At 32.9% G+C, this 24,989-nt stretch overlaps 1 pseudogene; it reads left to right on the top strand.

Moving 5' to 3' along the window:
• The first annotated feature begins 11,374 nt into the window (after window positions 1-11,374).
• Window positions 11,375-13,559, top strand: LOC120115758 (annotated as a pseudogene).
• Window positions 13,560-24,989: the final 11,430 nt, after the last annotated feature.

Here is a 24,989-nt window from a genome sequence, read left to right as displayed (position 1 = left end):
GATGCAATGTAGCATAACCTACTTGACGTTGCACGTAGAGCAGCGAACCTTGCCATTTGCATTACTTCTGGAGGCACATTCAAGTCAACAAAATTGGGTGCATAAGCCTTCGCGACCTTAGTCCACCTACTTTGAATCAAAGACCCAGGCAAATATGCGTAATCCAAGTGCTTCAAAACGTGAAGTTGATGACGACACGGAAGTCTGATGGTCTCGAATTTTCTATATGAGTAATTTAGGGTTTTCGTAAGATAATCAAAACTAATTTCAAATGTCATATTTTTTCTTTGTACTTTGTCAAAATATGATTTTGACATTTATATGATAAGGACTGAATCTCTTCCTGAATCCAGTACAATGTCTCCCGTTGAAGTTCATCTTGGAACGCACGAAAAGATTCGCACGTATAAATCTCAGCAGCATGGCTTTCAAGGTCAACCAGTTTTGTGATCTAGAAGGGCTTCGTCTAGGAACTTAAGTAATCCGCTTTCAACTAGTTCATACGCATTCTACTAATTCTATCTTCAATTGCATGAACAACATTTAAATATGTCTTCTTGTGTTTTAGTGCAATCGCGAGTGAAACATTCATAGACTCGTACCTTTGTGTTGAGCGAATATTGGCAAAGAAATGACCGGTTAGATATGCTTGTGCCCATAAGTGCCGAGTATTTCCTTTCTCAATCACCCATGGATGTTTTCGACGTTGAATTCTAAAACAACCGAACGCCATTGAATATCAAATTCGTCGGTTGTCCACCATGAAGCCATACATTTTGAGAACGATGCTGTAAATTTTAAGTCACCAATGTTAGCTTGTGCATTGCGAGAAAGATGCCAAGAACATAATCTATGCTTAGCATAAGAGATAACAGATTTGATAGCCCTCTGCATTGCCCTATCCCCATCGGTGACAACTGAAATAGGCGATTTATTCATCATGGCTTCTAAAAAATTATGTAGCACCCACTCGAAAGATTGAGACGTCTCGTCTGTGATTATGGCAGTAGCAAACACAATTATGTTATGGTGATGATTGACACCGACAATACGCATAATTGGTCGACCATACAAATTATCTTTGTACATTGTGTCGAATGCAATTACATCACCGAAGCATGTGTAATCTGATCTCGATGTAGAATCCGACCAGATAAGATTATGCAATGCCCTTGATTCGTCTACCGAGTATGTCATAAAAAACTTAGGATCATCATGTTTCTTATAATCAAAGTAAGCAATAAGCGCATTCAAATCCCCATTGACAATTTCCTTTGCTTTACCGCTTTGAAGTGCATTGTAGAGGTCTTTATGTATAAATCCAACATTATGATAGCCCCCTACCTACTGCATTAAATAGTTCATTACTTGTGACGTGCCAACACCGACCTCTTTCAATGTTTTTGCCTCATCGATATCAGCCTTACTTACAGCTCTATTAGAACGCATAAATGGTGCCATAGCAGGTGTGCATAATGCATGATTATGTTTCTGATAAGACTTACTTATAACCCAGTGATCATTTGTATTTGTTGTTGTAAGTACGACTTTAGCCTTGCATCATGTTCTTGTGACTGGTGACGATCAACAATATTGACTTTTGATACTCAAAACCCTTATTTGGAACAACAAAATTCTTGTGTCTTCACATTCCTTTCCACATCAAACCGTGTTGTTTCCCGACGTGCACTAAACCCATGTTCCCGTACGAATCCCTTGTAAAAGTACCAAGCTTGATCACGTGAAGAGAAGAGCTGACCAACCAATCTGTCAGATTCATCAACATTATGTACTTCATGACATTCCTCAGTTGGCTTAACATTGTCTGCATCAATATGATCCTTGGCAAAAAATTTGTTGTGCAAGTTCAGTGGTCCCAACAGGAGTTGATGGAGATGTAAGTAAAGGTTCATTGAACAACACGTTTCAATCGTGCTTTCAATAGGATGTGGTATTGGTAGTGGTAGTTGAAGGGTGAGTACAACATTAAATTCGCATGACACATTTAGGTGTACAATAACCACAAAATTCAATAACTTTAAAGGAATAGGTAAATTTACATTGTATGTGGTAAAAACAGACTTTTTTAATGACAAAATTAATAAACACAAAGATTTGTTTCTAACATTTTGTCCAATATGGTTCCCAAACATAAAGTTTCCAAAAAAATGTGTCGATACATTTATTGTAAGTATGGATCCTAAAAACATCGAAGCTAATTATTATAATGTAATAAGTAAAATATACCGGTTTAATGAGAGAATAAGTAAAAAGATGTGTCGATATATTTTCTAAAAGTATCAACCCCAAAAACATCGAAACAAATAATTATACTGTAATAGGTAAATTAACAATGTAACCGGTATAAATATACTGGTTAATTACAAAACAGATAAACATAATGTATCGACACTTGTGGAATTTGTGTCGATACCTATTGTCCAAAATGAATGCCCAAACGAGGTGCACGCATAAAGTGCCGATACATTTATTAAAAGTATCGATCTCAAAAACATCGAAACTGATAATTATGATGTAATAGGTAAATTTAAAATGTAACCGGAATAAATATACCGATTTTATGAGAGGATATGTCAACATAATGTATTGACACTTTTTAAATATGTTTCGATACTTTTTTCCAGAATGAATGCCCAACGAGATACATGCATAAAGTGTCGATACATTTAAAATTGTATCGATCCCAAAAACATCGAAACCGATAATTATAATGTAATAGGTAAATTTATAATTTTACCGGTATAAATAAACCGATTTAGTTAGAAAATAGGTCAATATAAGCGCTGCCTATTACATTATATAAGCGTTACCTAATATGTTATTGTACTTGATAATATTTCCGGTTAAATACCTATTTTATTATATAAACGCTACCTTATATGTTATTGAACTTGATGATATTTCCAGTTAAATGATATAATATAATCAATCTAAATTTTAACCGATCACTTATTTAGTCAATCACATTATTTTTTAACTGTCGCACAACAGAACTTCCCTCTATTTTGAGACTCTCAAAAGTGTAGCTTCTACGGCTAATACTCTCGCTGAAGGTGATTTTACCAAACTGACACCATTTAACCGATTATCTCCCATTATAGCACCCTTTCACCTATATTTCCCGAAATAGCACCTTTTGTGGTGAGATGGCGGAAGGCGCATCCCCGGGGACGCGTTTTCCATGAATTTATGCTGACTCAGGTGACACATGTGAAAAGCGCATCCCCGGGGACGCGCCTTTCATTAAATGACTTTAATGCCCATCGATTTTTCCCCAACTACCCCTCCTCCTCCCCCTATATAAACCCCCTCAACCCCCTCATTCTTCACATCAAAACCATCTTCTTCTCTCTTATATAATTCAAATTCTCTAAATCTTTGAGTTTTAAATTTATTATTAGTGGTAAGAAATTTATTTTTAAGATAGTATTTTTTTTACATAGTTATTATATTTTAGATTAATATAATTATATATATATATATATTATTTTTTATTAAAATAATATTTATATAAATTATTATTTATTTAAATTTATTAATTAATTATTTTTTTGTGCTAATTATTTTTTTGTCTACAGTTATAATGGAAAGTGAAATGCTGCTGCGATTGGATGCTGACCATATCTCCAGACATTTTAGCGATATTATCATCAATAATTATTTACTATAATTTCTCAATTTATAATAATAATAACAGATTAAATGTGTAATTATACTAATTTTATTAACTTATGTATCAATATTTTGGTTAAATAATAATAACAAATGACTAGATTGATAATATTTAAATAATTAAGTGATAAAATTAATAGATTGATAATCAAAATAAAAAATAATAATATAACCATACGTGTAATATAATAATTTTATACATTTTTCATATAACTACAATAAAATAAAAATTAGTTTTCATCTATTGTTCTATCCGATTAATGTGGATAATACACTCCACCTTTAACACACATTAAAAAAAATCATTCGATAATTATTAAATTATAATCGAAACAATTTACATAATATATTACTAATTTATAATAACAATAAAAATAAAAATTTTATTATTAAAAATATACCACCGTGTCACCTGAGTCAGCAAAACCCCGTGAAGACGCGTCCCCGGGGATGCGCCTTTCACACATGTCACCTGAGTCATCATAAATTCATGGAAAGCGCGTCCCCGGGGATGCGCCTTCCGCCACCTCAGCACAAAAGGTGTTATTTCGGAAAATATAAGTGAAAGGGTGCTATAAAAGGAGATAATCGGTTAAATGGTGTTAGTTTGGTCAAATCGCCCTCGCCGAAGGCATGAGGTCATATGATAGTTTGATGCCAAGCTCGTACGACACTACTTTTTCCGGTCATATCACCGGTTATCATGTTGCCTCGGTTGTACCACAAGATTTCATCCTACAAAATCTTAAAAACAAGATTTGAGTCTTTTGGGAGAAAAAAATAGAGTTTGAAAGCTTTGAAAAAGAGAGAATATAGTTGTAAAATGTGTTAGAATTAAAAAGAAACAAGACATTTAGTGTAAAAAAAATTAATATCCAAAGAGATTATTTTAATATAATTTAATGAGTATTTAAAAAAATTATCCTACAAAATTATTGGTGTATATAGGTGTGTGATATTCAGCCTAGAATTTTTCTTTCTTTTGAAGACTTAGAGTTCTTGATTCATTTTCAGTTGTATCATTTTCCTTTTAATTGAAATTAATTCTCAACTTATGTTATAGCATTTTTTATTTTAACAAATCATCCTTTAACTTTAATATTTGACTTGTATACTAATTCTAATATTTAATGTTTCATTCTAATCATTTTTAAATATCAATCTTAAGTAAATTAGTCTATTCTTTCTAAAATATTTTTTATTTATAAATTATTTTCAAAAGACTAAGAAAATCAAAATCAATTACCTGATTTTACTAACTCAAATTTTGATAAGTTACAAAACTTACTTTCGATTTATAACTTAGCTAAGGTTCTTTGATTTACTGACAATATAGTTCTTTTATAACAAACTATTACTTTAGAGAAATTAAAAAAATGGTTAAATTTTATGATTACTATGTATAAAGATGTGGATTTAACGATTTTACTTTAATTTAATTAAGGCTTAATATAAAAGTAAGTATCCAAACTATACCCTAAGTTAACTTTAGATGCCTAGATAATTTTTCGTTAAAAGTAGGTACCTAACGTTTTCTCCGTTACACTTTGTTGGGATTTACGAAGCTCAATTGACAACCGAAAATGTTATTAAGAGGGGATGAATTGACTTTTTGATAATTTTAGGGAGTAAGGAGTAAAAGAGATAGAAAATTGGTGCAAAATGATTTATAGTGGTTCGACTTTCTTAAACAAAGTCTACATCTACTACCTAAGCTCCTCACTTAAGATTTTCCAACAAATCTACTATTTTTTTCTTTTTCAAAGACAAAGAGATGGCTTTTACAAAACTCCATAGCTTTTCAAAGGCTCAACTAGAACCAAAACCCCTTTACAAGGAAAAAATTAAACAAATAAAATATCAAAAAGGAATCTGTTTACAAATTAAAGCTCACATAAACACAAATATATACAAGAGAATAGAAATAAATAGTGAAAAACTCTTCTCTTGTGTTTGATTGCTTGGTTTGATGTTCTAACCATTCTTCAAATGTCTTAAACTTGTATTTATATGTTGGAATAAGTTTGTGGTTGTTTCTAGCCGTTGGGAGTGATTTGTAGCCGTTGGGGATGTTTTCTCTGCAAAATAAAACTGCCCAAGACAGAGGGTATTGGTACTCTTATAGGGAGTATCGGTATTACCTTTGTAATATTTAAATAAAACTGGCCGTAGGGCCTGACGGTATCGATACTACTAAGTAAAGTAGTATCAGTACCCCTTTTAGTATCGGTACTATTTTTGCATTATGAAATTTGAGCGATGCTAGTATTATCAATACTACCTAGAGAGTATCGATACTTCTCTTACATTTGGTATCAGTACCACATGAACAATATCGATACTATAAGAACAGTATCGATACTACGTACGTGAAAATCGGTTTTGTGCTCAAATTCACTTTTAATGGACTTTAAATTATTTTTAAAAACTTTGAATAAATTCAATTCAAGTCCAAAAACATTTTTGCTTCAATTTGTTATATCAAAATATTATAAAACATAGTTCAACACACTTTTAGGCGCCTAACGTTTTCTCTATTACATTTTTAAGTGCCTATGTAGTAATGACCGCTAAAAAACTATTAAGTAACACATGTCATAATTATATTTTGACTTAATTAAAAATAAGTGTCCAAACTATACCCTAAGTTAACTTTATGTTCCTAAAGAATTTTTTGCTAAGAATATGTATTTAACATTTCCGACGTTATACTAAAAGGTACATAGACTGTAACGATCGTTAAAAAACCGTCGACTGATATGTGCCATGTTTATATATCTTTTTTTAAAAAAAAAATAATGATATTATTAATTTTAAAAATTATTTTTTATTTACAAAAGAAAACTACAACCCTAAATTCTCTCATTTCAAACTTATTATTGGCTGTCGTCGACCATCAATAGTCACTCTTGCCATCATCGAATGATCACTCACCTGTCATCGAACCTCCATTGTTAATCATTCCTCTTGTCGTCTCAATCTCCTTAAATCTCAAACTTAAACACTTAAACCTAATACTAAAATTCCTAACCTAATTCCAAATTTATCATTCTCGCACTAAATTAACTTTAAAAATTTATGGAGACGATGAAGAGAGATTTTAAATGCAATTGGGGAAAGGGAAAAAATTACGTATGTAAAGGGGTTGTGTAGGCGGGAGGGGAGAATTTTTTAAAAAATTTTTAAAATAATGTTTTATTTGTTTAAATATAAAATTTTAAAAAATATATAAATGTGACTTGTTAAAAAAAATCAAATTACAGACTTTGGATAGGGAGGCAACGGGGTGGTTTTGGGCCGGGGATTGGTCCCCCCGTCCCAGTTTAAAAAACCCGTATCCATCCCCGCTTAAAAAACCACGCGATTTAAACGGGTATCCCCGTTTAGCATAAATGGTTATTTAAACGGGTAATTTTCACCATGGGGATAACCGCGGAGAAAATTACCCATTAAAATAACTGTTTACCTTATATGGTTATTTTTCACCGCGGGGATCCCGTTACCGTTTAAATTTCACACGATGACACGAGTTATTTAAAAAATAATGTCATTATCGGATCTAAAATTACTTGAAACGCCAAACACCACCAAATGCATCCAAAATATAAAAACAAAACAATTCAAATAGACAAATATAATGACAACGACTAATAATATAATGTTTCAACTTTCATAAATGAAATCATTCTTCCAAAGTTCCAATTTCCAAGTAACGTCAACGACACCACCACCGTCATCAAACAGTTGTGACCCCCGATTTCTACAATTACAAAAAAAATTATAAGCCACCAAAATTTATATAAAAAAGTTAATGATATCATGTATAACTTGTATATCAATTTAGTACCTCGTCACCATCATCACGATCATATTCGATGCTTTTACAATATGTTTTGGACTCTTGTGAACAAGTTGATGTATTTATTAATTTATATAACATATCATATCAACAATACAATTGAAAAAAATAAACTTATAAGTAAAAGAAATGATTGATTACCTCTTATTTCGTTTATTAACCAACTTTGGCACACATTAGCGCTTCCAACGTCTTTGGATGAAGACGACTCCGATGAGGACTCCCAAATCTACCACTTGTACTAAAGGCAGACTCAGATGCAACAGTGGATATTGGAATTGCTAATATTTCTCGGGCAATTTTTTGTAATGTTGGATACTTGAAACCATTTGTTTTCCACCAAGACAAAATATCAAGCTCCGAATTTTGTGTCCTTACTTTCTCTTGAATATAATGATCAAGCTCCGACGTGATACCTACAATAATAATTTTATACATTTAAAAGATAAATAAAACAATCAAAAGATAAATAAAACGAACTCATATAGTGATACATGCATGATTAACCTCTTAAATGAATGTAAAATAGTCGTTGAAACCCCCCCTCCACCTCCATGTCACTAGTGTTGCGACTTGAATCAACATCCTGATTCCGTGAACTTTCATAACTACAAGTTTCATAATCTTGAAACAAACGAGACACAAACTCCTTTAGTTTTACAATTTCAACATCAGACTTTTCAAATCCATAAATCTTCGGGAAAATATAGTCCATCATTTTGAACTTGTATCTTGGATCTAATACAACTGTAACTCCCATAACTCCATGTATAACTGACCAGTATTTATCAAATTTAACAAGCATCCTCTCCCCCATTGCTTTTATCACTTCATCTCAATCTTCACTCCACTTACTTAATGCAATTCTTATCTCACATATGGATGGCAAAAATACATTAGTCGTAGGATACTTGGTACCCGAAAACATCAAAGTCACCTTATAAAATAGTTGCAATTTTCCACAAATACTTGAAGCTAACTCCCAATCTCTATCTGTAGGTAAACTTCTATATTGTACTTCTCGTTGCTTTAAACGTTTGAAAATATCCTTGTACAATATAGCAACACTCAACATCAAATATGTCGAGTTCCAACGTGTTTTACAATCAAGAGACAATTTTTTTGAGTAATCAATTGCCAAGTTACGAGCCGCTTCTTTAAACTTTTCTATTCTTTTTTGTGTTGCGCTCCAAAAATAAACACTATCCCTAATTCTCTTAATTCCATCCCCAATAACAGATAAACCATCTTGAACTATCAAGTTCAAGATGTGTGCACAACATCTCATATGAAATAACTCTCCTCCTAAAATCAACGAGTTCAAAGACAACTTGTCTAATAATAAATGAATCATCAGATCATTTGTGTTACAATTATCAACTGCAACTGTTATATTTTTTTATCAATGTTCCAATCACATAGAGATTCATACAACACATCCGTAAGAACTTCAGCAGTATGAGGACAAGTCACGTATATAAACCTAGTAAATAAGTAATTAGAATCAATTTAGTTCTTATATTTAGTACCTAGCTAGCAAAGGTAAGTTTAAAGTACCTCATTATTCGGCTTTGCATCTCCCAGTTATCATCGATCAAATGCGATGTGATTGACATGAAACCTTTTTTTTTATTACTTGATGTCCACATATCTGTCGTAATGGCAATCTTGCTTCGATTATTCTCCAATATACTGAAATAAATACAACATACAATTTAGAAACCAAATAAATACAAGATACAAATTAGAAACCGATTAAATAAATAAACATACCGCATTGTTTTTTCTTTCTCGAAGTCATAAATCTTGAGAATATCATTTTTTAAGGTATTCCTAGATGGAACCTTAAATAAAGGTTGAAGACCAACCACAAACTTTCAAAACCCATGATGTTCCACCATTACAAGTGAATATTCATGCACTATTACCATCTTTGCAAGATTTTTTCTTGATTTTTCGGGGTCAAAATTTAAGCATGATAGATTTGTTTGTCCATCCATAGTTTTTTCCCCTATCCCAATCACTTGTTGACGTATATCTCTACAAGTTCGCCTTGGACAACTCTTGAAATGATCATGCAAGTGTCGTGTCCCATTCTTATTATTTGCTCCTAATTTTTCTTGCAATAACGACACTCTGCCTTATCCTCACCGTTAATATTCACCTTCTCAAAGTGATTCCATACAACTGAAGTAAGTTTTCGCTTTCTACTATTTGTACCAACATTGCTATCATCGATTTGTGTTTGTTTTTCTTTTATAGGTGAAATGGATGGGCCTTGGTTATTTGGCATCGGAGATGATTGAGTCATATTATTGCTTTCAACTTGTGATTGTGCTTGTGCTCGTGCATTAGAATTATCATCTATGGATTGTTGACCTTCTATTATTGCTATGAAACAACCTTCATTAAGAAAAGTAGCTATTAATAATCAGAAATGGTATTAGCATTTAGCAGGTGATTTCTATGTTTGAAGTAGTAATAATTAGATAATTAATGTTCTCAACTATCATACAAAAATGGGCTTGCACTTGCTGTAAAATCACCTCGATTCTAAGAATAATAACTTGATACTTGATAGTAACAATAGTAGCATATCCATAATTCCAGATATTAACCAAGTCACATTTTCAAACACTAATTTCACATTTATCAAACTTGAAACAAGATTGAAGACCATTTAATTAGTAACTATTTTTCCTAAAATGCATCAGTTTGCAAACAAGATTGAAGACCATTTATCAAACTTGAAACACTAATTTCACATTTATCATTCAGATACATCCCATCCAGAAGTAGAAATATAAAAGCAACTAAAATTACCTACTACCAAATTAACTGACAAACAAAAACAATATTGAGGAATTAAAAAAACGGATAGATAGCAGCACATATAAAAGTGCAGGTTGCATGGACTTGTACGCAGATGGGTGTTGTACTGCAAACATAAGATGTTGTACTCCATGTATACACATTGAACTGAATGCATAGGAGAGTTGTACCACAACTATAAGGTGTTGTACTTCAGATTTTCTCAAAATCCATACTGTTGCCCAACAATTTTATATACACATGAAGAAGATGCTAATAAACATAAAGATGCAAGACCATTAAAATTGATTACAGAAGTTACTACCATGAGTAAAAGAACAAGATTGCAACCGTAAAATTGATTACAGACCATTAAAATTGGTTTACATAAGCTACTACCATCACATGCTAGTAAACATAAAGATGCAAGACTAACCTCAAATACAATCGGATGGGAAGTGACGAGGGAAGGCTGGAACTCGGAAGGGGAAGATCGGTCGTAGAGGTCACTAGGGAAGGGGAAGATCGACCGGCGAAATGGCGAGGGAAAGGAAGATCGACCGACGAAGTGAAGTCACCAGTAGTGGAACAGGGAAGGTGAAGATTGGTGAAGCAAGACTTTAGAGCAGCCGCAGGGAAAATGATGAGTAAGTCAAGATGTGTTCTCCAAAATCCTAATCTCCTTTATATATATTTTTTAATTTAAATTAAATTTATTAATATTATATATATATAATAATTATTATTTTTAATATTTATCGGGCCGGATATCAAGCTGGGAGATAATCGAGGTGGAGATTACCAAACCCGTCCCCATCCCTGTTTAAAAAATTCAATTTTTTCCCGTTTCCATTATCATTTATCATCCTCAAATCCGATCCATTTAATTCAATTTTCAATTTTCCGTTATTTTTTTTTTCTGCCATCCGTAACTTTGGAGCTCAAGAATAAAAGGCAAAGTAAAACCCGAGACTGGATTCGGGTCTATAAAATAGCCAACAAGCTAGTTGATATCTATTTCTTTTCTTCTCTCTTATTTCTAATCCCCAAATCGAGAAGCAAAAACCTAAATCATAAACCCTCTAATTTGACAAATTCCAAAGAGAAAAGACAATGGAGCAACACGTAGAGCAAGAGCACGAAGTGTACGGAGGTGATGTCCCAGACGAGGAAGGAGAGGTGGACGCCGACATCGATATGTCTGGTGCATCTGAAGACTACGGAGGCAATGACCAAGAACTTGAACAAAATCCCAATTATAATTCCAAGGTTTCACACTTTCTTTTTCTTTAGCTTTACCTCAAGTTTTGTCTGATTAAAAGTAACCCTTTTTTGTAAATGATTTTAGGACTAGGAAGATATGAAAAAGAGACTTAAGGAGATCGAGAAAGAGGCCGGGGCTTTACCGGAACTGCAGTACAAAGTCGAGGAGATGGGCGCTGCCCAAGGCTCTCTCTCCCTCTCTCTCTCGTTCATTTGTTTAGCCCCCCGCCCCCTTTTTTTTGGGGGGGGGGTTATTTGATCCGAGTTTTGGGGTATCTTTTTTAACAATTTTTGATAAATTAAACGTCTTTGTTATTAATTTTGATATTTGTTTTTTAATTATGGATTGTTTATGCGTCTGAATTGTTGTTCTTTAGTAAACTTACTTGGTTTTTTGCTTTATTTCCCTGGGATGTACAATGAAGATTCCCCGAGTGCTTCTGGAACCCAAGCTGAAAAGGAGGAAGCTGATTCCCGTTCAATTTACGTTGGTAATGTGAGGTTTATCAACCCTTTCCTTGGCCTTTTCCCCCCTAAACCTTCTTTATTTGTTTATCAGCTGTCCAGTAAACATCTTGATGATCAAAGTTCACTGATAAGTGAAGCTAAAATTATGATTATGCCGTATAGTTTGGCCAAAGGATGTAGGAAGAATTTTGCCAGTTTGATCTCTTCAACCCTCTTATGCTTGTGCATATTGTATAGCTTGAAAATGCTGTGTTTTGTGCATGTGGATGTACAGTTAAATCTTACTTAGTACAGATAGAAAGTTCAATTTGGTTTTAACAAACTTGACCTATTAGAAGCTTACAACTTTTTCAAAGGAAACATTTATTTGGTTTGCCGTAAGTTTTACATTTGTGGCATCTCTAAGTAATGTATAGTCTGTTTAGGTGTACAGATAATTATTGATCTCAAAGTTTTGTACTGTAACTAAATGATTTCTCCTGTGCATGTGAGCCAATGACTGTTGATGTCAGCTAACTCTTTGATTCTTTATGTATCTTTGTAACTACAGGTAGACTATGCATGCACACCAGAGGAAGTTCAGCAGCATTTCCAATCTTGTGGAACCGTGAACAGAGTGACAATTTTGACCGACAAGTTTGGTCAACCTAAAGGATTTGCCTATGTTGAATTTGTTGAAGTTGATGCTGTTCAAAATGCTCTACTGTTAAATGAATCAGAATTGCATGGTCGTCAGTTGAAGGTTTATAACTTGATCTATGTGTGGATTATTACTTAATGAATATAAACTACATGATAACAAAAGTGTGTTTGGTCTATTCTCAGGTCTCTGCAAAACGAACTAATATTCCTGGAATGAAACAATATTGAGGAAGGCAACCCAACCCATATTTCCATTCCCGAAGGCCTTTCATGGCTGGTCCTGTTTCTATCCTGCATATGGTTATGGGTAAGCATAGAAATATATTTGCTTGGTTGTTGTTTGATAGGGAAAAAAGGAGGATAACCAAATATGCTTTGGTTTCTCTGCATGTTAGTGGTCCACGGTTTTGCATAATGTATTGGATATGATTTTATTACTGCTTTATGACCTTGTTATTGATTGTATTAACTCGATTGACCTCATTTTTCAGGAGGGTTCCAAGGTTCAGGCGGCCCATGAGATACAGACCATATTAAGATCTTCACAATGTCTGAAGCTGCAATTTTCGAGAAGACCATTACGTATGGTTTAACAATGGTCAGGTCGTCGTTCTGTAGCAGGGATGGAGGACGTTGAACTGCAATTTGCTGCTTGCCAAAGGGCCAGCCAGATTTTCTCGAATTGTGAGCATGCAGGAGAGTGATGGATCCTTTAATTTGAGCTTTGCTTAGGCTTTTAGTCGAAGTGGGTAATGAGGCAGAGATTCATATTAATGTTGTAGTGTAAAAATATTATATGAGAAATCGGTTGGTAGATTGAATATTTAAGATTCTGAATGTGGATGAGTTTAAATTGTTGGGGATTCATTTGTCTGCTACAGTGACTTACTTTCACATAATCGTTCTGAAGTTGATTAATATTTAAATGTTGCTAATCAAGCTATCTGTTGATGTGGCACTGAAAAAAATAGTATAATTACATATTTTGTGTTACACATTTAATTAATTTGGTTTCAATTTTAATTTAATTCAAGAAATTGAATTCTCTAATTAGATTGTGACGCATGTTATCACTGATTGAAAAGAAAATTATTAAATAAAAATAAAACTCTCCAATAAAATGACATGGTCACTATATTATTGGAGAAATATTTTTTAAACTAAATTAAAATTATGATCGAATTGATTGAATATGTAATTAATAAAGATCAAATGTGTAATTATATTAATTTTTTAATTATCAAATCAGTTTTTAATCAAATGTTTTTTTATAAAATCGTTATTTTTTATTAAAAATAGAAAATATTGAAATTATAATGAAGGTTTATAACAAAAATCGTAAACTAAACACGTAATAAGGACATTTTCGTAAAAAAAACTAGCTACCTAATATCACCTTATCCTAAATACAAAATAATAATAATAATAATAATAATCTATTTTACTGAGTGCCTATCATGAAATTTTGTTTGTGCGTATCTTGAAACCTGAATTTTCTTCAGTTAATAATTTATTTTATTGATGATGTCCACCTTGAAATTTTATTTGTGCCACCCATTCTAAAATTTTGTGTTGTTGACATATATATGCATACCCTCAAAAAATATTCCTAGATTCGTCACTTGATTTGATTTTGTAGTTTTTAACCGTTCATCATTTTTCAAACTCGGTATCTTAAAAGAATAAACTTTAAGCTTAAATTAAGTGCAAACATACAAGTTTAAATTCACAAAAAAATCAATATATTTAGTTTTATTAGATCATTTATTTAAAAATTTAAAATAAATTTAATTTGGATTTTTATTTCTTTTAATTCGATTTGACTTTAAATAAACAAGTAGCAACTAAAATTAAACTGAATTGTAAAATTATATATCTAAAACGAACAACGAAATAAAAAAATTCAAACTAAATTAAACTATATAATACGATTCAAATCAAATTTTCAATATTTTTTTATCAGTTCTAACGCTTACAATTATTTAACAAAGATTATGTAAAGTTAAATTTATTACATGCAACCGGGGAGGAGAGTTAAATAAAAAAAGTTAGGTTAAAGCGAGAGAAGGATTCGGTTGTGAATGTAATAAAATTGTGACCCCTTCTTCGGGTAATTCTGTTACGTGGTAACTTAATTTAAAAAGGTTTCAATTTAAAATAGAAAATTATATAACGCTCGTCGAGCATAGATGAATACGGTTAACGATAAATATTATTAAATTAATTTATAAAAAATTAAATTATAAAATATTAAATATATAATTATAAATTAGTTAAAAATATAAATGTAATTTAATTAAAATATAATATTAATAAAATATTAGTTTTTAAGGTAAACTATACCATTGACAACTTAACTATTTACTCCTTTTAGCTTAACCACTGAGTTTTCAAATTTTTCTATTAGGTCACCTAACTATTTAAATCTTGTCAATCAAGCCACCTACCGTTAAATATTAACGGAAGAGATGATGTGACAATTAATAAAATTTGTATAATTACATATTATTTTGGTCCTAACTTTTAATTAATTCAATAAATTTAATCCTCAATCAGATGGTGACATGTGTTACTATGTGATTGGATTTTTTCTTAATTTTTTATTTAGTTTAATAAATTTTCCATCCAATCAAATGATGTCTCGTGTCACCAATTGAATGAATAGAAAATAAATTAAATCAATAACCGTTGCTGGTGAGATTTTGAGCACAAGATGTTAGAAGAGGAAGCAAACGCCCCAACAACTGGACTGCACCATTCAAATGACAATCCTATCATGACATAATATATAGTTAATGACAATAAAAAAAGGGAAATGACCTAATAAAAATTCCTACATGGAATAATTGAATAATACAATAATATGATATATATATATATATATATAATTGATTAATATGTGAAAATATTTTATTTACATTTTAAATTATTTTAATAAAAATAAAAATAATTTTAATATATTATAATTGAAATATAACGACGAGGTTTGTTGGCTTAGAATTTTCTTAATAGTTGAGGGCTTATCGTAGTAAGTATTTTAACTTATGCATTGACTTGTTTATATCACAGTTAGAGTAAGAATTTTATATTTTATTATTTATTCATTATATATTTGAAGAAAAGTTTAGGAGAAACTTGATTTTATTGAATTAGTTTATTATAATTTAGAGTTGTTAAATAAAATTAGAATCTGATCGACGTTATAATATTTTAAAGTATAAGACATGATACATTTCATTTCAATAAAATTAGAATAATGAAGACAACTTATTAATTTAAAATATGTAAAATGATACATTTCATTTATAACATATTAAATTCACTTTTATTTTTAATTTTTGCATTAAATGTGATTTAAAATATAAATAAAACATATTCATTAAATGCCTTATAATATACGATTTTAACCAACTTTTTTTGGATTTGCCAAAATGACCAACTAAATCGCAATGCGATCGATAATTCGCAACGCGATCTCCGGTATCGCAAATCAGTTTCCAGATTCGCAATGCGATTCTGACTATCGCATTGTGATTTTCAAAATTAGCGTTGCAATTTTCCTAAATCGCAATGCGAATACGTAAATCGCAACACGAATCTGACTATCGCAATGCGATTTACATAGCGTCATTCTTATCGCAACGCGTATTTTTTTTTCAAATTCTAAACACGAATATATTAATATATCGGAACACTGAACCGTCCACAGTATATCCCGTAATCGCAACTCATAACCTAAAACCCTAAATCACAACTCAGTCTCATCTCCATCTCTCACTCTCTAAGGCGACATCCGTCCCCATCTCTAACGAAATCAGTCCCCATCTCTGACGATATCAGTCTCCATCTCTGGCAAAATCATTCACGGTCAGAAATAGAAAATCAACCAAATCAACCATCGAGGGTTAGTTTTTTTTAATTATTTTTATTTTGAAAATTTTGCATTATTATTAGGTTTTTCATATTGAAATTGATGATAAGTTTACTGGTGTTTTCAATAATAGATTAACCATTTCACTTAGATTGCTTATTAAATTCATTCGATTGTTTCCAATACTGCTAAACTGTTTAGTCTTTAACCCTGTGAAGTTAGTATTTGTCTTTGTTTTGTCTTTTGGTTGAAGTAATGCAATCCATTCAAGTTTCTTTCAAATTTAGTATTTGAAACCGAGAATGACTATCGCAATGCGATTCTGTCGTTGCGATTTTCATTTCGCTTTGCGATTCTTGCGTTGCGATAGTCAAATTCGCGTTACGATAGTCATTTTCGTGTTGCGATTTTCATTTCGCGTTGCGATTTTCATTTCGCGTTGCGATAGTCAAATTCGCGTTGCGATAGTCATTTTCGTGTTGCGCTTTTCATTTTCGTGTTGCGATTTTAAGTTTTAGAAACTATTCTTCTTCTGTAAATTGAAACTTGAATGAATTGCATTACTTCAACCAAAAAACAAAGACAAATACTAAATTCACAGTGTTACAAATTTAAGTTTGAAGAATAAACTACTACTCTTTATGTTTATTGTTCTTGTTATATCTTCACAGTATAGTTTTTGGTATATCTAACTTGGTATGTTTATTGTTTTTGCAGAACTTTTATTCGGCTCAATTGACCTTAAGAAATAAAGTAAGCCTGGCCAAAACAATTGCGTCGAAGCTTTCACCTGCACAAAGAAAAATATTTGAGGATACTTGCTTCGGGCCATGGCTGAAAGTACAACATCCGGGTGGAGATGCTATGTTGACCAATCTGTTTCTTCAAACCATGACTAGCGATCTACCAGAGACTATACAACGTCATGATGAAGAGATATGATTTGATTTTCCACCGGCGTATACGTGTTTTGGGCGGGAGGAGTTTTGCTTAATCATCGGTCTACGCTTCGGACACGATGATGTAGATCGGTACACTAGACATATTACCCGCCTATCATGGTTTTCCCGGGTTTTTCCTGCGCTGTCAACGGAGAAGCCGAATTTACACGTGGAAGACTTGACGATATTATTGAATAAGAAAGATGGTTTTACTCGGATGGATGACGTCGATGTTGTCCGAGTATGCCTTCTAATACTTTTGCAAGCCGGCTTTTTAGGCAGAGAGGCCCGACAACCTATTCCTAATGATCTAATTAAATTGTTAGAGGACCTAAATGCATGGAACCTGTTTCCGTGGTGTTCGTATCTATGGAAAGCAACATGGAATAAGTTGTCGTCTGCCTTTGATAATCGAAAAAGTTTGCGTGGCGATGGTTCCAAATACACTTTGTCAGGCTTTATTTGGGCCTTTAAGGTAATATTTTTATATAATGTTTCTAAAATTATAATTAATTCTTTAACAATTACTAATGTTTGTTATTATATTGTCTGTAGATTTGGATATTTGAGGCCTTTCCCGCCATGCAGACATATGCATTAAAAACTTCTAATGATATTCCTAGGGCTATTTCCTGGAAGAGGAAACGGTCCTTGCAGCAATAGGAAGATTTACTACCGTATACTACAATAAATAATGTAAGTTAACACAAATACTACCATATATTTATAAACAAGTTATTACTAGTACACGTTTAACTTTGTTTGAGCTTTTATATTGTTAGGAGGCCAACACTCCATTACAGAGGCTGACACCCACGGAAGCTGAGCTTGCCATTGATTAGTGGCAAGCTAGTAAGCATTTTTTTGATAGCACGGATGATGAGCAATCACCACTTCCAGAGCCATCACCTCACTTAGAGCCATCACCTCACTCAGAGCCATCACCTGATCGACCCGAATATACACCTCCACAACGAGAGTCATCACCTATTCTGTCACATCATCGAGCCTTTTCTCCACCATCACCTCATGATAGGCGACCGGCAAAGATACCACGACGTTTATCTCCCTGTTCTCTACCTCCACCTCCACGGGATGAGTTAGGGGAGTTACGTAATGAGGTTAATGCCTTGCGTAAGGAGGTCGGTACTTTACGCGATGACAATGATGCATGGCATGTTAAGGTGTCTACTTTATGTGGTGATGTAGCAGCTCTACGTGAGATTGTAGCATCGTTATAGAATGAGGTTCATACTCTACGCAACGAGGTAAGTTTAATATTTTTCATATTTAACTTGATGATAAATTTACTCGTAATTTCACTTAGATTGCTTAGTAAATTTATTCGGTTGCTGCCAATACTGTTTAACTGTTTATTCTTTAACCCTGTGAAGTTAGTATTTGTTTTTGGTTGTCTTTTGGTTGACGTAATGCAATCCATTCAAGTTTCAATTTGCAGAAGAAGAATAGTTTACTATCGCAATGCGAAAATGACTATCACAACGCGAAAATGACTATCGCAACGAGAGAATCGCAATGCGAAATGAAAATCGCAACGCGAAAATGACTATCGCAATGCGAAAATGACTATCGCAATGCGAATTTGACTATCGCAACGAAAGAATCGCAATGCGAAATGAAAATAGCATTGAGATTCTCTCGTTGCGATAGTCAAATTCGCATTGCGATAGTCATTTTTGCATTGCGATAGTCATTTTCGCGTTACGATAGTCATTTTCGCGTTGCGATTTTAAGTTTCAGATTCTATTCTTCTTCTACAAATTGAAACTTGAATGAATTGCATTACTTCAACCAAAAGACAAATACTAACTTCACAGTGTTGAAAACTTAAGTTTCAAGAATAAACTACTACTCTTTATGTTGTCATTGAACCTGTACTAAACCTATATGTTGTCATTTTAAATGTTTATATAAGTGCTTACTTCTGGAATGTTATCTGATGCATTTTGTGAACAATGATATAATAATGACTTGGGTGAATACCTTGCAAGTTTGAAATATATTTGTCTTTGTTTTCACTGTTTAATATCATGTCTGTTTATTTACTGATTTATGTATTAATTTATTTTTAGCGGCCTGCTAAGGTAGATGCTCTACATCGAGTTTTTCTTGCAAGACGGAGTTCACGCATCAGACGGCGTGCACGTGCCATTACGTCTCCGTTCACCCCAATAGTGCGAAAAATCCGTAAGAAAAAGCCCGACTCACTTGTCATCGTTCAAGAGGCCTCCCCTATCGTTCAAGAGGCCCCTATCATCCCTCAAGAGTCCCCTACCACCGTTCAAGAGGCCACTGTCATCGTTGAAGAGGTCCCTCCCAACATTCTAGAGCCCGATTCACACGGCGTAATATATCAAATTATTGAGAAGCCCCTCATGTGCGGACATGATGGATGACTGTTGGTTTTCGTATAAGTTATCGGCCAGTACCATTCCGGTAGATGAAGTGGAGAGGAAACAACTACAGGAAACACTTCTGGATAATACCCTTTGGGCTAAGACAGCAATTGATTTTTATCTACATGAGCGGAGCCAAGGGTGTTACGCTGACTTATACAAACTCAACGATGATATGCATTTGTTGATTGAACGATCTTGGTGGGGTGTATTATTAGGGGTTGAAGACAACAGCTATTTCGATGGGGGTAAGTCTTATATTTCTTCTTATATTTCAGTTTGATTAATTTTTTTTTAAATTTATGTAATTCACTAATATGTCTTTTTTGTAAAACAACATATTGATGCATGGGTGACACGTCTTCTAATTGTAAGGAAATTGAAGAAAAATATAAAAAAACGCGATATACAATTATGCCGACGTCTTTTCACGTAGTTCACTTGAAGAATCAACGACATGAATCATATGTGTTGGCTAATGGACAAGCTAAACTTTATCCTGCATGGTGGGAGGTCGATAAGGTTAGTATTTATTTGTTTAAATATTTTAAAGGTGTTCATAAATAAGTGCGCAATTTGAATTATTACATTTCGATACAGGTGTTTATCCCTGTTTTGGAACGTACTCATTGGCTTCTCGTCGAGCTTAAGCTCCCATCCCTAAAGACAATAGTATATGACAGCATGACAAATTACATAGCATTGTCTGATTTAAGAGATATTATTAAGGGATAGAACTCTCATTTGGCTAAATTCTTGGATGCAATTAATTATTGGCTAATTCTGGAAACAAGAAGCCAAAGAAGTCTGTCGATATACTTCTGTAGTGTAGCAATCCATAGCGTATGTGCTTGAATCATCTTGGTTTAGATGAAGAGAAACTTTTATAACATGGCCACACGGATAACCAGATGTTTGCCATTTCATACAACTACACGTCTTTTCATTTAGATCGACAAGCCCATTTAAGTTATTATCCAGTACTTCAAACAAATTGTTTGAACATGGTTCAACTCTCCATGACGTTGACTTCACAACACGTTTCGTTATCTTTTTTTCTGTCCATGGTGTAACACGATGTTCCAATGTTCCTGTAAATTTAAATAAATAATACTTAGTAAAATATATAATAAGTTACGAATTTAAAGAAATAATACCTGCATGGTTTCTTTTCTTGTAGTACCACTGTTGAATAGAGGCTCAAAAAAACTCCATTAACATAGTAATGGGTAATTTCTGGGAATGACGACTTAGAGCGTTGATTGATTCTACACTATTAGACGTCATTAAACCATATCTTGCTCCAAGTTGATGTACTCTTGACCATCTTTCAAACCCGACATCTTCTAGTGTTTGAGCACACTTAGGCAAAACACGTCTTAAACAGTTTATATGCTTATTAAAATCCACTTCCCGATAAGCTTTTACAGCCTTCCAGTATGTCCATTTGTGATTTTTTATACCAGCAGACCTTGATTTTAGATTTCTATACAAATGAACACCACAAAGTCCATGAAAAGCATCTGGAAAACACCTTCTAATAGCGTTGTCAATTGAGTTTGCCCTATCGGATATGATTGTCAGATTGCTAATAGGACCTATGCAATCCCTAAGATGCCCCATAAACCATGTCCATAAATCAGAGGTTTCAGATTTGCCAACCCCGTAAGCTATTGGCAGTATCCCATTGTTAGCATCCATGGCTACTACTAATAAGTTTACTCCAAGGTATCGACCTTTTAAATGTGCTCCGTCAACTATAATAACTGGGCGCATGCAAGTAATAAACGAACGAATCTACAAAATCATATACACAAGAAATATAATCATTTAAATGTGAAATGCATGTAACTAACAAAAATGAGTCAACAAAATTATATTGATTTACTAACCGCAGCACCAATGGTGATAAACAGCAACTCAAAGCGTCCATCTCTATCTATTTTGATATGAGTTACCGACCCAAGATTTTTCAGCTTTAAATTGTGACAATAAGCCGACAGTTGGGCAAACGATGCTTCTGGCGACCCCCTCAACAATTCCAAGGCATAATATTTGGCTCTCCAAGCTTGAGAATATGAGATACTAATCTTGAACCGAGCATTCATGTCAGTCATAATTTCATGTCCCCGATATACCCTGCCATTCAAAACATTAACTCAGCCAGAAAACCACCCAACACCTTTTTGTTTGTCTGTCTATGGTGAGGAAAAACTTGAGTTCTTGAACATGTATGTTTATCAATAAAAGTCCTAACTTGAAACATTTCGCAATATTTTATTCTCTTTGCAATCATATGTCACGTACAGTTTTTGTCAATCATACACCTTGTTTCGAAACGATCTTTGCTTGATTTGTTAACTTTTAGTTGATAGCCATCTTCCACACATTTCGTATACAAAGCTATCTTCAAGTCTTCCTTTGTATCAAAACAATCATCTTTCTTGATACGAATAATTTTTGTGTAACAATCAACTGCTATCTTTACCAACTCTTCTTCCGGTATCTAAAGTAATTCTGGCATATTCCAGTTATACTCCCGTGGCATTTTCTTCGGGGACTTTTCTTTGGGGATTTCTTCTTCTTCTTTTTCTTTTTCAGGGTTATATGAATTATAGAATGGATGTTCAACATGTTCATTTACAGTCGTAACTTCCTCCTCATTATCATCAACAACATCTTCCTCGGCAACGGCTGTTTCATCATCAAAATTCGGGTATTGACCAATATCAAAATCATTACACGCAGGGTCTGTTTCTTCTTCTGAAAAATCATCAAAATCCGAGTATTGACCAAGATCAAAGTCCGGGTATTGACCAAGATCAAATTTCGAATACTGACTAGTACTCACAATTTTTTCTGTTGGCTCATCATCGTCTAACTGGTCAATACGAAAACCGGAATTTGGTGCAGAAAGTTGATTGGGATTTGAATTAGGGAAAGGTTGTGGGTTTTGAGATTGTGTTTGGTATTGGAAATGTGGTGAAACAATATTTGCTTGGTGATGAAATTGTGGTGGAACCATTAAATTTTGGGCACCATAAACTGGGGTTGAAAACTTAGTTGATTACTACCCGCTACTGACCCAACTTCACTACTTCTAGGTTCAACAACATACAATGTAACATCATCACTTGAAACACTAATGTAAGCAATGAATCGTTCAACATCTTCATTGTCGGTTAACAAATAAACTTTACCATTTCTCTGATAAGATATCCTAAATCCACTTAGGGGCTCTAAATTCAATTTACTTACAACACGTAACATTAGAGTTTCATAAGTTAACTTTTTTAATGACAGTTTTAGTTCAAGATTCATGGGTAAAGGCATATATTGTAAAACACCATGAATATTCTCCCATGACCCTCCAAAACACAACTCTATCCAAACATGATCAACATTAGATGATTTCATTATTGTAAATTAATTTACTATACAAACGAGCTGCGAAACTAAAACCTGTTGCCGGATGGGGAAGGATGTCATTGGATATAGGAACGGATGTCGCCGGAGAGAGTGATAGATGGAGATGGAATGAGTTACGATTTAGGGATTTATGTTATGAGTTGTTGCTGCTACGTAGTTATATACCCAAAACATTTATGTTGTGAAACTAAAACCTGTTGCGAATTTGAAATTCAGTATTGCGATAGTCAGAATCGCGTTGCGATAGTCAGAATCTCGTTGTGATAGTCAGATTTGCGTTGCGATTTACGTATTCGCATTGCGATTTACGTATTCACATTATGATTTACGTATTCGCATTGCGAATTAGGAAAATCGCAACGCAAATTTGGAAAATCGCAATGCGATAGTCAGAATCGCGTTGCGAATCTGGAAACTGATTTGCGATACCGGAGATTGCGTTACGAATTATCGATCGCATTGCGATTTAGTTGGTCATTTTGGCAAATCCAAAAAAAGTTGGTTAAAATCGTATATTATAAGGCATTTTTGGTCACTGAGGTTATTTTCTCTTTATAGACTAAATCATTTATAAGGCATTTATAAAAGTTGGTTAAAATCGTATATTTTCATACTATTCAATTATTTCATGTTTTAGTCTTTATAAAATCATTTATTACCATTAACTATATTATAAATTATATAGACTATGTTTTGTATAGTAGACAAATTTAGTGGTCTACCTCAGTGTTTAGGGTGCTAAATTTATTTGCTTGCGTCCTAGGTTTAAATCCACCAGCAACTGCTATTGATTTAATTTATTTTCCATTCATTCAATTGGTGACACATGACACCATTTGATTGGATGAAAAAATTATTAAATAAAAAATATTAAAAATCCAATCACATAGTAACACATGTCACCATCAGATTAAAGATTAAATTTATTGAGTTAAATAAAAGTTAGGACCAAATTAATAGAATGTGTAAGTAACGTGGACTAAATGTGTAATTATACAAATTTTATTAACTGCCACGTTATCTCCTCCATTAATATTTAACAGAAGGTGGCTTGATTGACAAGATTTAAATAATTAGGTAACCCAATTGAGAAAATTAAAAATTTGGTGGTTAAAGTAAAATGGGTAAATAGTTAGGTAGTCAATGATATAATTTACCCAAAAAACTAATGTTTTATAAATATTGTATTTTAATTAAATTACATATAGATTTTTAACTAATTTATAATTATATGTTTAGTACTTTATAATTTAACATTTTATAAATTAATTTATTGATGTTCATCATTAACGGTGCTCATCCGTGCACGTCGAGCGTGGCAGCATCATCTTTTAAAATATTATTATGTTCAACTTAGAAAGTTATACAAATTTTTAATATTTTCGGTTACAATCGAAAAGTTACATTGAGAATATTTAGAGCTTACAACCAAAAATATTATGAAGAAGATAACATCTCGGTTGCAACCAAAAATATTATTCTATTTAATCAAAAAATTATACTCTCAATAAGATTTTCAATTACAAACGATTTCGAATATTTTAACATTATGTTAACGAGTTGTATTTTAGAATTTTCTTTCCTTTCCTCTACTC

This window comes from Hibiscus syriacus, unplaced genomic scaffold (assembly GCF_006381635.1).
Source record: "Hibiscus syriacus cultivar Baekdansim isolate YM2019G1 unplaced genomic scaffold, ASM638163v2 tig00110271_pilon, whole genome shotgun sequence".
Taxonomy (NCBI): domain Eukaryota; kingdom Viridiplantae; phylum Streptophyta; class Magnoliopsida; order Malvales; family Malvaceae; genus Hibiscus; species Hibiscus syriacus.
This window is presented reverse-complemented; position numbering and strand designations above follow the sequence as displayed.